At 36.9% G+C, this 13378-nt stretch overlaps 1 non-coding gene across 1 annotated transcript; it reads left to right on the forward strand.

Moving 5' to 3' along the window:
• The first annotated feature begins 12456 nt into the window (after nt 1-12456).
• On the forward strand, nt 12457-12575 carry LOC129689203 (small nucleolar RNA SNORA28). Its single transcript, XR_008722070.1, has one exon. It is a non-coding gene; the product is annotated as a small nucleolar RNA SNORA28 (small nucleolar RNA).
• Nucleotides 12576-13378: the final 803 nt, after the last annotated feature.

Here is a 13378-nt window from a genome sequence, read left to right on the forward strand (position 1 = left end):
GCCCCAGATCCAGGGTCCTTCTAAAATAGAAGCCAGGCATCAGACCCCTCCCACCCACATACCCACTGTGGGAAACACAGCGTCACTTGGGACATTGAAGCCCCTGCTCTGCGGGTCCAGTTGACGAGTTAAGGTAGTTAATGCCAGAAACTGCCCAGCGACCATCACTAGCACTTGCTACATATACAGTGCAGAAACCCTCCCACACACTCAAGGGTTCAACATTATCTGTCACTCTGTCCCCTGAGACCCACTTCCATGCACACTTCCACACACACAAACATACACAAACACTCACACACGCCACATGCCTGCATTTGCCCCATTTGCGCCTGCATACTTTTCTCCCACAGGTACAACTAAAGCACCAATGCACATGCCGAGGCCATGGGACCTCCCTCAGCTTCCTGAAGAACTCTCTGGATGCCAGAGAGAGACAGTACCAGTCTAAACTGAAGAAGGCAGAAACAAACAGGGAAGGTTTCGAATAAGCCAATGGCCAGGGGTAGACGAAAGAACACATCCAACATAAATCAGGACATCATGACTTCACCAGCAAACCCCAAAATTGATGGATACTCCAATTTATTGCGAGAACAGGAAAAATGACTTTAAAGCTATACTTACCCAAGTATTTGAGGCTCATAAAGAGGAAAGTTCTCTCAGAGCAATAGCCATGCAAATTCAGACCGTTAAAGAGGAAATGAACAAATCTATCAAAGATTTGGCCAGTCAATTGGAGGTAAAGAAAGAGGAAATGGACAATATTCTTTTAAAGAAACACAGGCAAGCATAGCCAAACAAAAAGAGGCACAAGTAGAGATACAATTAGTGGCATATAGAGAAGAAATGAACCAAAAAATGAGACCATCATAGAGAGACAGGAATCCACATTCAAACAAATGAAGGAAATGGTGCAAGGCATGAAAACAGAATTAGAATCAATAAAGAAAACACAAACTGAGAAAACCCTGGAGCTGGAGAACGTGGACAAAAGATCAAGAACAAAAAAGGTAAGCACCACCAACAGAATACAAGAGATGGAAGAGAGAATCTCTGGAGCTGAAGATACACTTGAAGAAATTGATACTTCTCTCAAAGACAAAGTAAAATCTCAAACGTCCCAAACACAAAATATCCAAGAAATCAAGGACGCCATGAAAAGACGAAATCTAAGAATAATAGGAATTGATGGAAAAGAAGACTCCAGGCTCCAAGGTTCAGAAAATATTTTCAAGAAAATCATAGAAGAAAATTTTCCCAACTTAAAGAAAGAGATGTCCATAAATATACAAGAGGCTTACAGAACACCAAATAGACTAGACCAGAAAAGAAACACAACAGGTCACATCATAGTCAAAACACTAAATCTACAGAACAAAGAAAAGATATTAAAAGCAGAAGGGAAAAAGGCCAAATAACATATCAAGGTAGACCTATCAGAATCACACCAGACTTCTCATCAGAAACTATGAAAGCCAGAAGGCCCTGGGCAAGCATCATGGAGACTCTAAGAGATCACAAATGTCAACCCAGACTACTATACCCTGCAAAGCTTTCAATTAACATAAGTGGAGGAAAGAAAATATTCCACAACAAAATTAAATTTATGCAATATCTACACAGCAAACCAGTCCTACAGAAGATACTGGAAGGAAAACTCCAATCCAATGAAAACAGCTTCGCCCAAGAAAACATAGCATACAGATAATATCCCAACAAAAATTAAAAGAAAAAAAACAATGGAACACAGTACGTCCTACCACTCCAAAAAAAGGAACTAATGTTCATTGGTCACTATTATCTATGAACATCAATGGACTCCACTCTCCAATAAAAAGACACAGAGTAACAGAATGGGTGAGAAATCAGGATCTAACATTGTGCTGCTTCCAAGGAATGCACCTCTGCAACAAAGATAAATACTACCTCAGAGTATAGGGCTGGAAAAAATGTCTTTCAAGCAAACGGACCCAGAAAAAATAGCTGGGGTATCTATCCTAATATCTAATAAAATAGACTTTCAAGCAAAATTAATCAAAAAGATGAGGAGGGACACTACATTCTCATCAAAGGAAAAATCCACCAAGAGGACATCACAATTCTGAACATTTATGGCCCAAATACAAGAGCGCCTACATTCATAAACGAAACATTACTAAAACTTAAATCACACATCTATCCCAACACCTTAATAGTGGCAGACTTCAACACCCCACTCTCTCCAAGGACAGATCATCAAGACAGAAGCCTAATAAGGAAATAAAGGCACTTACAGAGGTTCTAAATCAAATGGACCTAATAGATGTCTACAGAACTTTCCACCGAAACTCAAAAGAGAATACCTTCTTTTCAGCACCTCATGGAACCTACTCCAAATAGACCATCTAGTTGGTCACAAAGCAAGCCTCAACAGATACAATAAGATTGAAATAATCCCGTGTATTCTATCTGATCACAATGACTAAAACTGGACATCAACAATAATTGAATTAGAAAAAAGCCTACAAGCACATGGAAACTGAACAACTTGTTGCTCAATGATAGCTGGGTTAAGGAAAAAAAAAGAAATTAAAGACTTCCTAGAATTCAATGAAAATGAAGGTACAACACACCCTACTTTATGCGACACAATGAAAGCAGTGCTCAGAGGAAAATTCATAGCACTAAGTGCTTTCAAGAAGAAATTTGTGAGATCTCATACAAGCAACTTAATGGCCCAACTGAAAGCACTAGAAAAAAAAAAAAAGACACACCCAAGATGAGCAGACTGCTAGAAATAATCAAACTCAGAGCTGAAATCAATCAATTAGAAACAAATAAAATATTCAAAGAATTAATGAAACCAAGAGCTGGTTCTTTAAGAAAATCAACAAGATAGACAAACCTTTAGTCAAACTAACTAAAAGGCAGAGAGAAACTATCCAAATCAGCAAAATCAGAAATGAAAAGGGGGACATAAATACAGGCAGTGAGGAAATCCAAACAAACATTAGGTCATACTACAAAAGCCTATATGCCATGAAATTTGAAAATCTAAAAGAAATGGACAATTTTCTTGATAGATTCCATCTATCAAAATTAAGTCAAGATCAGGTAGAAAGAATAAATAGTCCTATATCCCCCAAGGAAATTGAAGTAGTTATTAACAGTCTCCCCTCCAAAAAAAGCCCTGGGCCAGATGGTTTCAGTGCAGAATTCTACCAGACCTTCAAAGAAGTACTAACTCCAATTCTCTCCAAACTATTCCACAAAATAAAACAGAAGGAACATTATCAAACTCATTCTATGAAGCCACAGTCACCTTGATACCTAAACCACTCAAAGACCTAACAAAAAAAGAGAACTTCAGACCTTTCTCTCTTATGAACATTGATGCAAAAATACTCAATAAAATCCTTGCAAACTGAATCCAAGAACACATCAAAGATATCAACCACCATGACCAAGTAGGCTTCATCCCAGGCTTGCAAGGGTGGTTCAACATATGAAAATCCACCAACATAATCCACTACATAAACAAACTGAAGGAGAAAAACCACATGATCATCTCCTTATATGCCAAAAGAGCATTTGACAAACTCCAACATGCATTCATATTTAAAGTCTTGGAGAGATCAGAGATACAAGGCACATACCTAAACATACAAAGGCAATACACAGCAAGCCTATAGCCAACATCAAACTCATTGGAAAGAAACTTAAATCAATCCCACTAAAAGTAGGGACAAGACAAGGCTGCCCACTCTCTCTCTATTTCTTCAATATAGTACTTAAAGAGCAATATTACAACTAAAGGAGATCAAGGGGATACAAATCAGAAAGGAAGAGGTCAAAGTGTCACTATTAGCAGATGATATGATAGCATACATGAGCGACCCCAAAAATTCAACCAGAGAACTCCTTCAGCTGATAAACACCTTCAGGAAATTGGCAAGATACAAAATCAACTCAAAAAAATTCAGAAGCCCTCCTGTATACCAAAGACAAAAGGGCCAAGAAAGAAATCAGGGAAACAACACCCTTCACAATAGCCACTAATAACATAAAGTACCTTGGGGTGACACTAACCAAGCAAGTGAAAGACCTATTTGAGAAAAACTTCAAGTCTCTTAAGAAAGAAATTGAAGAAGATCTCAGAAGATGGAAAGATCTCCCGTGCTCATGGATTGGTAGGATTAACATTGTGAAAATGGCCATTCTGCCAAAAGCAATCTACAGATTCAACACATAAAAAGAGCAACTCAATTCTTTACAGACCTTGAAAAAAAGATTCTCAGCTTCATATGGAGAAACAAAAAAAAAAAAAAAAAAAAATCCAGAATCTCTAAAACAATCCTGTACAACAACAGATCACCTGGAGGTATCTCCATCCCCGATCTCAAGCTGTACTACAGAGGAATAGTAATAAAAACTGCATGGTATTAGCATAGAAACAGAAAGGAGGATCGATGGAACCAAATAGAAGACCCAGAAATAAACCCACAACCTATGAATAGTCGATTTTTGACAAAGAAGCCAAAACCGTTCTATGGAAAAAAGACAGCGTCTTCAATAAATGATACTGGTCCAACTGGATGTCTACATGCAAAAAAAAAAAAAAAAAAAGAAAAAAGAAAATAGATCCATACTTATCACCCTGCACAAAACTAAAGTCCAAGTGGATCAAAGATATCAACATAAAACCATATACTCTAAATCGGTTAGAAGAAAAAGTGGGAAACAGTCTAGAACTCATTGGCACAGGAAACAACTTCCTGAAAAGGACATCAACAGCACAGGCTCTAAGAGCAACAATCAATAAATGGGACCTCATGAAACTGAAAAGCTTCTGTAAAGCAAAAGACACTGTCCTCAGAACAAAACGACAGCCTACAAACTAGGAAAGGATCTTCACCAACCCTATATCTGACAGAGTGCTGATATCCAGGATATATAAAGAACTAAAGAAGTTAAAAAGCAATAAATCAAGTAATCCCATTAAAAACTGGGGAACAGAGCTAAACAGAGAATTCTCGAAAGAGGAACATCAAGTGGCAGAGAAACACTTAAAGAGATGCTTAACATCCTTAGCCATCATAGAGATGCAAATCAAAAAGACCTTGAGATTTCACCTTACACCCATCAAAATGGCTAAGATCAAAAACTCAAATGATAACACATGCTGGAGAGGTTGTGGAGAAAGGGGTATCCTCCTCCATTGCTGGTGGGAATGTAAACTGGTACAAGCACTTTGGAAGTCAATCTGGTGCTTTCTGAGACAATTAGGAATAGTGCTTCCTCAAGACCTAGCTATATCACTGCTAGGTATATACCTAAAATTTGCTCAAGTACACAAGAACATTTGCTCAACCATGTTTGTAGCAGCTTTATTTCTAATAGCCAGAACCTGGAAACAACCCAGATGTCCTTCAATGGAGGAATGGATACAGAAATTGTGGTGTTTTTACACAATGGAATACTACTCAGAAATCAAAAATGAGGAAATCATGAAATTTGCAGGCAAATGGTGGGATCTAGAAAAGATCATTCTGAGTGAAGTATCCCACAAGGAGAAAGACAAACATGGCATATATTCGCTTATATAGACCTATAAGATATGATAAACATAATGAAATCTGTACACCTAAAGAAGATAAACAAGAAAGCAGACAAGGGGTATGATTATCAATCCTCACTTAGAAAGACAAATGGGATGTGCATTGGACATAGGACAGGAGCCTACTGCAGAGGGCCTCTGAAAGACTCTACCTAGCGGTGTATCAATGCAGATACTAAGACTCATAACCAAACCTTTGGCAGAGTGCAGGGAATCATATGAAAGAAGGGGAGTTAATATTACTTGGAAAGGATAGGAGCTCCACAAGGACCAAATATACCAAATATATTTGGGTACAGGGGTCTTTTCTGAGACTGACACTCCACCAAGCACCATGTATGGATATCACCTAGAACCTCTGCTTTGGTGTAGCTGATGGTAGCTCAGTAACTAATTGGTTTCTCATAGTAAGGGGAACAGGGACTATTTCTGACAGGAACTCAATGGCAGGCTCTTTGACCTCCCCACCTCCCAAGGGAGGAGCAGTACTGCTAGGCCACAGAGGAGGACTTTGTAGCCAGTCCTGAATATACTTGATAAAACAGGGTCAGATGAAAGGGGAAGAGGTTTTCCCCAATCAGTGGACTTGGAAAGGCTCAGGGAGGAGATGAGGGATGGAGGGTGGGATTGGGGGGGGGGAATGAGGGAGCAGCATACAGCTAGGATACAGAGTTAATAAAATGTAACTAATAATAAAAAAATTAAATTAAATTTAAAAAACGGATAATTTAATTAAAAAAAAAAAAAAACTAAAGTCCAAGTGGATCAAAGACCTCAACATAAAACCAGATACACTAAATTGGTTAGAAGAAAAATTGGGGAGGAGCTCTGGACTCATTGGCACAGGAGACAACTTCCTGAACAGAATATGAACAGCACAGGCTCTAAGAGCAACAATCAATAAATGGGACCTCACGAAACTGAAATGCTTCTGTAAAGCAAACGACACTATCCTCAGAACAAAGGATAGCCTACAGACTGGGAAAGGATCTTCACCAACCCTATATCTGACAGAAGGCTAAAATCCAGAATATATAATAAACCAAAGAAGTTAAAAAACAACAAATCATATAAAGTAAATAAACTGTAATTAATATAAAAAATAAATAATTAAAATTTAAAAAGTAAAAACAAACAACAAATCAAGTAATAAAATTAAAAATGGGGTCCAGAGCTAAACAGAATTCTCTGTAGAGGAATATAGAATGGCAAAGAAACACTTAAAGAAATTCTCAACTTAGGCATCAGGGAGATGTTTTATTTTTTTTATTTTTAAATATTTTAAGTGACTTGAATTGAATGTACTGTAAGTACTTGGGGTGTTTTGGCCATCTACCATTTTTTACCTTTTTTTTTTTAATTTGGTAAAATAGTGCTGGCTAAAGCATGCATCCAGGACCATGGTAGTATCATAGGACATTAATTTTTGATGATTTACCAGACAGTTTCTTTTTTTGCCATAAGGCAAATTTCACCTAACCATCCATCAAAGAAGTGTTCAGATTTTTAAGCTGCTACCTCTTCCCGGTTGCTCCAGTCTCGACTATAAATAGAAATTGAAGTATTCTACGTTTATAAAGTCACACAAGCATTGACAATCCAAGTCTGGAGCTTACTGACGCTGGAAAAGGTTGCATCACTTGAGTGAGTTAGAGATGGTGCTTACAAACACTAGCTGATTTCTACCTTGGTGATATAATTCATACTTTTTGTTTAGTTCGTGCTAGTGACACACTGAATATATATCTTTTTGTCCAAAATACAGAGACTACCAAATAGGTACAAGTGGTAGCCCTATTCCCTGTTCAAACCTCCTTTGATATTTATGTTAGAAAGCCCTGGAACCTGAGAGCCAAACGTTTGTCTTACTAACATTTTTCAATTTATTTTTTCATGTGGCTTTCAGCTCCAGAGATAACTGGAAGCAAATTAATAATGGCTGCAGCTCAACTTTTCCACCTTTGTTTGGCAGGAGATTAATTTTAATATTGATCATATTTCCAAATAATTAAACTCAATAACTTATTGTTAAGACTTTTATGCCTGGTTCAGTTAATAATATTCATCTTCAATGTTTCATTCTAGTCATGACTGTATAGTAGAGAAAATTATATTGTCATATATTGTTATAAGAATAAAATAGACTTCATTATATTATTCAGTTTACAGGAATTAATACTTTATTTTTCTCATAAAGTTCAAGACTCAATGTTTGTTGAAGCAGTAAGGTAATTATAATGCAAAAATATTGCTTTGAAAAGATAGTATTACAATAACTTCCAGTTAACATATTTTTATATTTATTTCACAGCAAGCAGTATATTTTCTTCTAGAGTTTGTAGTACACTATGAAGACATGTGGATTTCATTGACATAAAGAACCAATTTATGTGCATATTGAAAAATAAACAATTATATGAAGCAATTAAAAAGTAGAGAAGTCCATAGATATGGAAACCACTTAAAATGACCTGTATTCTTTTTTTCTATGTTTTATTAATTTTTATTTTTTAACTTTTATTAGTCACACTTTATTCCCTGTATATCCCCCCATAAGCCCCTCCTTTCTTCCCTCCTAATCTCACCTTCCCTCACCCTTCTTCACGCATGCCCCTCCCCAAGTACACTGATAGGGGAGGTTCTCCTCTCCTTCCTTCTGATCTTAGTCTATCAGAGCTCATCAGGAGTGGCTGCATTGTCATCTGGCCTGGTAAGGCTGCTCTGCCCTCAGGGGGAAGTGATCAAAGAGCAGGCCAATCAGATTATGTTAGAGGCAGTCCCTCTTCCCATTATTATGTAACCCACTTGGACACTAAACTGCCATGGGCTACATCTGTGCAGGGGTTCTAGGTTATCTCCATGCATAGTACTTGGTTGGAGTATCAGTCTCTGGGGAGACCCCTTGTTCAAATTTTTTGGTTCTGTTGTTCTCCTTGTGGAGTTCCTGTCCTCTCCAGATCTTACTATTTCCCACTTCTTTCATAAGATTCCATACCCTCTGCCCAAGAGTTGGCCATAAGTCTCAGTATCTGCTTTGATAGTGTGCAGGACAAAGCCTTTCAGAGGCCCTCTGTGGCAGGTTCCTAGTTTGTTTGTTTTTTTTTCCTGTTTTCTTCTCCTTCCTCTGATGTCTATCCTCTTTGTCTTTTGGGATGGGGATTGATCATTTTAGTCAGGGTCTTCCCTCTTGATTATCATACTGAGTGAGCTGTTCTAGAAGCAGAAAGACCTGTATTATTAAAAGGTGCTCATATTTTAATAACTAGATAAAAGTAAAACGTATTTAAAGTTGATATTTTGGAACCATCACTAAAATACATATATAAATTTTTAAGAAGTTAACTATCACATGAAAGAAGGGGGAGTTAGTATGACCTGGAGAGGACAGGAGCTCCACAAAGACCAAATGTATCTGGACACAGGAATCTTTTGTGAGACTGATTCTCCAACCAAGGACCATGCATGGATAAAACCTAGAACCCCTGCTCAGAACTAGCCCATGGCAGCTCAGTGTCCAAGTGGGTACCGTAGTAAGGAGAACAGGGACTATTTTTGACATGAACTCAATGGTGGGCTCTTTGACCTCCCCCTTCTCCACGAGGGAGGAACAGCCTTGCTAGGGCACAGAGGAGGACATGGCAGTCATTCCTGTAGAGACCTGATAAGCTAGGGTCAGATGGAAGGGGAAGAGGACCTCCCTTATCAATGGACTTGGAAAGGGGCAAGAAGGAGATGACGGAGGGAGGGCAGGAATGGGAGAGAATGATGGAGGGGGTTACAGCTGGGATACAAAGTTAATAAACTGTAACTAATATTAAAAAAATAATAATTTAATTAAAAAAAGACGTTAACGGAATTCTAAAGTTTTAGGGGACAATATTGAAAACATTATAAGCCACTGGCATAGTCTACTTTGAAATCTTCATTAAAAAAAAACTAACAGTATTATGAAAACAGAAACATGTTGAAGAAAGATTTGTTTTTTTCTTTTAATCTGTTCTTATATTATTTTGAAATTATAAGGTAATATTTTTAAAACTAGAAATCATTTATTTTTTGAAAAATACTCACTTATAAGTAGATATTAGCCATATAATATTGGATAAACATAATAAAATCTATAGTTCTAAAGAACCTAAACAACAAGAAGTACCCTAGGGAAGATGCTTAATCCTCATTCACAAGGGCAAACAGGATAGACATCAGAAGTAGAAGACAAGGGCCAGACAGTAGCCTTCCAGAGAGGCCTTCTGAAAGACTCTACCTACCAGGATATCAAAGGAGATACTGAGATCCATAACCCAATTTTGGGAGGAGTAAAGGAATTGTTATGGAAGAAGAGGGAGATAAAAAGACCTGGAGGGGACAGGAACTGTACAAGGAGACCAACAGAGACAAAATACCTAGGCCCAGGGCAGCCTGCAAAGGCTGATACTCCAACCAAGGACCATGCATGGAGAGGATCTAGACCCCTCTGTTCAAAGGAAGACCAAATACTACTAATTTTCCAAATGAGCTCCCTAGTACAGGGGGTGTCTCTGACATGAACTCAGTGGCTGGCTTTTTTTATCACCTCCCCCTGGGGGAGAAGCCTTGATAGGCCACAGAGAAAGATGTTGCAGCCAGCCTTGAAGATACCTGATAGGCTAGGGTCCAATAGAAAGGGAGGAGGTCCTCCCCTATCAGGGGACTAGGGGAGGGGCATAGGTTGAGAAGACTGAGGATGGGTAGGACTGGGACGAGATGTGGGAGGGGGCTACAGAGCGGATATAAAGTGAATACATTGTAATAAATTGATCAATTAATTAAATTAAATTTAAAAAACTGAATAAAAGAAAAATACTTTATTATGAAATGGACTTTATGTGACTTATTTTTTTAATAATTTTTATTTTTTATATTAATTACAGTTTATTTACTCTGTATCCCAGCCATAACCCCCTTCCTTAATCTCTCCCCATCCCACCCTCATCTTCTACCTGACCTTCTCCAAGTCCACTGATAGGGGAGGTCCTCCTCCCCTTCCATCTGACCCTAGCCTATCAGGTCTCATTAGGACTGCCTGTAATGTCCTCTTCTGTGGCCTGTCAAGGCTGCTCCTCCTCCGGGGGTTGGGCAGGTCAAAGAGCCAGCCACTGAGTTCATGTCAGAAATAATCCCTGTTCCTTTTACTAGGCAATCCACTTGGACACTGAGCTACCATGGGCTATTTAAGAAATGTCCATATTTGCTGTTCTTTATCACATGTGCCCCTTTTAATGAATTTTATTTTATTTGAGTATAGTAATTTTGGAACCTAACAGCAATATTTGGGTAATTATCTAATTCTAATATCTTTTGATTAAAATCAACAAAAATAAAATTAATTTAGTTCTACTTCGTTTTCTTTTGTTTGTTGCCCTGTTCTATCAGCTAAAGTACTAAATATTTACACATTCCAATTAATGTCTTGCCAATCTTCCACAGTTCTTACCATCTCAACTTTACCTAGATTATGTATCTCCCCCATTTTCCTAGTTTTCCTTTTTGTTAGTATTTTTACATTTTTCCCCAAGGCATATTTTTCAATCTTTTTAATATATTAGTTCATTTTTATTAGTGATTGTGTGTGTGTGTGTGTGTGTGTGTATGTGTGTGTGCATACCACATGTGTGCCTGTGCTCATGGAACCCAGAAGAAGGCATAGGGCCTAGAAGCTAGAGCTACTGACATTTATGAGCCATATGTAACACTGGGAACCTAACTCCTTTCATATTGAAGAACAGCCAGGAATTTTAGCCACTGGACCATCCCTCTATTCTTTCTTTAGGCAGGCCTTAATTGTGCCACTTTGCATATAAATGAGTTGCTATTGAGAGAGACACTTGGTTTTACTTCAATCATTTTAGAAGTAGAAGTGACACTAATCAGAACAAGAGTGAATATTAGAATTATAAATATTAACTATAAATTTCTCGACAGAGATCCTTCAAATCTTAAATGCAATACCTAATCAGAAATTTGTGCTTCCTGAGATCAAGATCAATGAAGAAGGAAATTACAAATATGGTAAGAATTCAAAAGTATATTCACATGAAAAAATCAAGAATTTTGCTACATTGGAACATTTATTATTACTCACCAATTCATTCAGGTTTAGTTATAAGCCCATAAATCAGTATAATTTGATATGAACATATTGATAATATCAATGATAGAAAACATTAAATATTTTCAAATGTGCATAATAAATTAATCTATGAAGTTAAAATGCTCAAGAAAATAATTATTTTACCCCATTTTAAGGAGAAAGCAGTTATTTTTAAAATTCACATGCAGAAAGAAAGGAGATACGAGGGAGAAATAGGTTTATACTAAATTTATTCCTATTGACACCTTCATTAAGTGACAATTCTACAATAACATGCCCTTGGTGGCTTTGCTTTCAAGTCACTGCTGCAGTTGTAAGGAAAGAAAATGAAAGAAAGCTTTTATGGCGTAAAAATCAAGAAAAACACGCACAACAATAATCAAATAAAAACTCATACTGGAAAATATTCCTGAAACTCTCTGTTCTGAGGTTTTCTATACCATCTTTGTTCAGTTTGATTCTATTCCTCTGTTTAGCTGTCCCAGTTAAATTTCACTCATCATCTCTCCTCTGAGTGGACATGGAAAGGGGCATGGGAAGAGATGAGGGAGGGAGGGTGGGGATGGGAGGGAATGAAGGAGGGAGCTACAGCTGGGATACAAAGTGAAGAAACTGTAATTAATATAAAAATAAAAATTTAATTAAAAATTTCACTCATTACAGCTTGAAAATACATTTTTGGGATAATAATTTATTAGTAATAGAAGACAAGATTGTTTGAATTATTAAGTGAATATAAGTAGTAAAAACTTTCTTATACAATTTGAGCTTGCTATAGCAAAAAAGTCTAACCTGTTCCAATGTTCTCTTCTTCATGAGACAAGCCGTTATATAGGCTCAAACAATATTTAAAATATTTAAGAAAAGAAGAACTTGCTAGTAATGAATGAAACTGGTTGTAGAGGCTCCAAAAACATTTAAGAAAAAATGAATTGTCTAGTCAAGAATGGAATTGATTGTATAATGTGGAAGATGGTCATTTTTCTTGGAAAGATTTTTTTCTGGTTCATCTTTGGAACTCTGATTTTGCCCATGGTGGCAAAAGGTTTCCTGTCCCAATTCCAGGCTAACCTGTGTTGGATCTAGGTGCCACCTAGTTAGAGTTCACCTTTTTTTAAAAAATAGCATTAGTCCCATATGTTTCTCACTAAACTCAGTCCTAGAGAACTAAGGATTCAGCATACTGCATAAAAATTTTGAGTGGACATCTTTTAGTGCTTAAACATTCCCCATTAGACTTGTGATATCTAGTCCAGGACTTTTACCTTTTGTCTTGTTAATAGTAATTTTTCAGTTTTGAGTGCATTTACTATTTGTTATTCCTTGTTATTCAGAAAGTCAAAGCAAAGTATTCATTTTGTCTTCATCTTCCTCAATAAGCTCCCTAAGCCCCATCTTGTGAGACTGATGGTGACAAAAAAAAAAAAAAAAAAAAAACATATCACAGCTAAAAAAAAAAACAAAAATAAAACAAAAAAAAATCTTTTCTTATAGATAACTATGTTTAACCTAGACTTATAGGAAAAGAAAATTTTTATTAATATAAATAAGACTGATATTGAAATAGAGCTATGTTACTCTTATTTACATATTATATATGTAAATTAAGATGTTTTAATAATAAAGGTAATTCATGTAGATAATAAAAT

Source organism: Psammomys obesus, unplaced genomic scaffold, assembly GCF_907164565.1.
Source record: "Psammomys obesus unplaced genomic scaffold, mPsaObe1.curated_primary_1811, whole genome shotgun sequence".
Classification (NCBI taxonomy): Eukaryota; Metazoa; Chordata; class Mammalia; order Rodentia; family Muridae; genus Psammomys; species Psammomys obesus.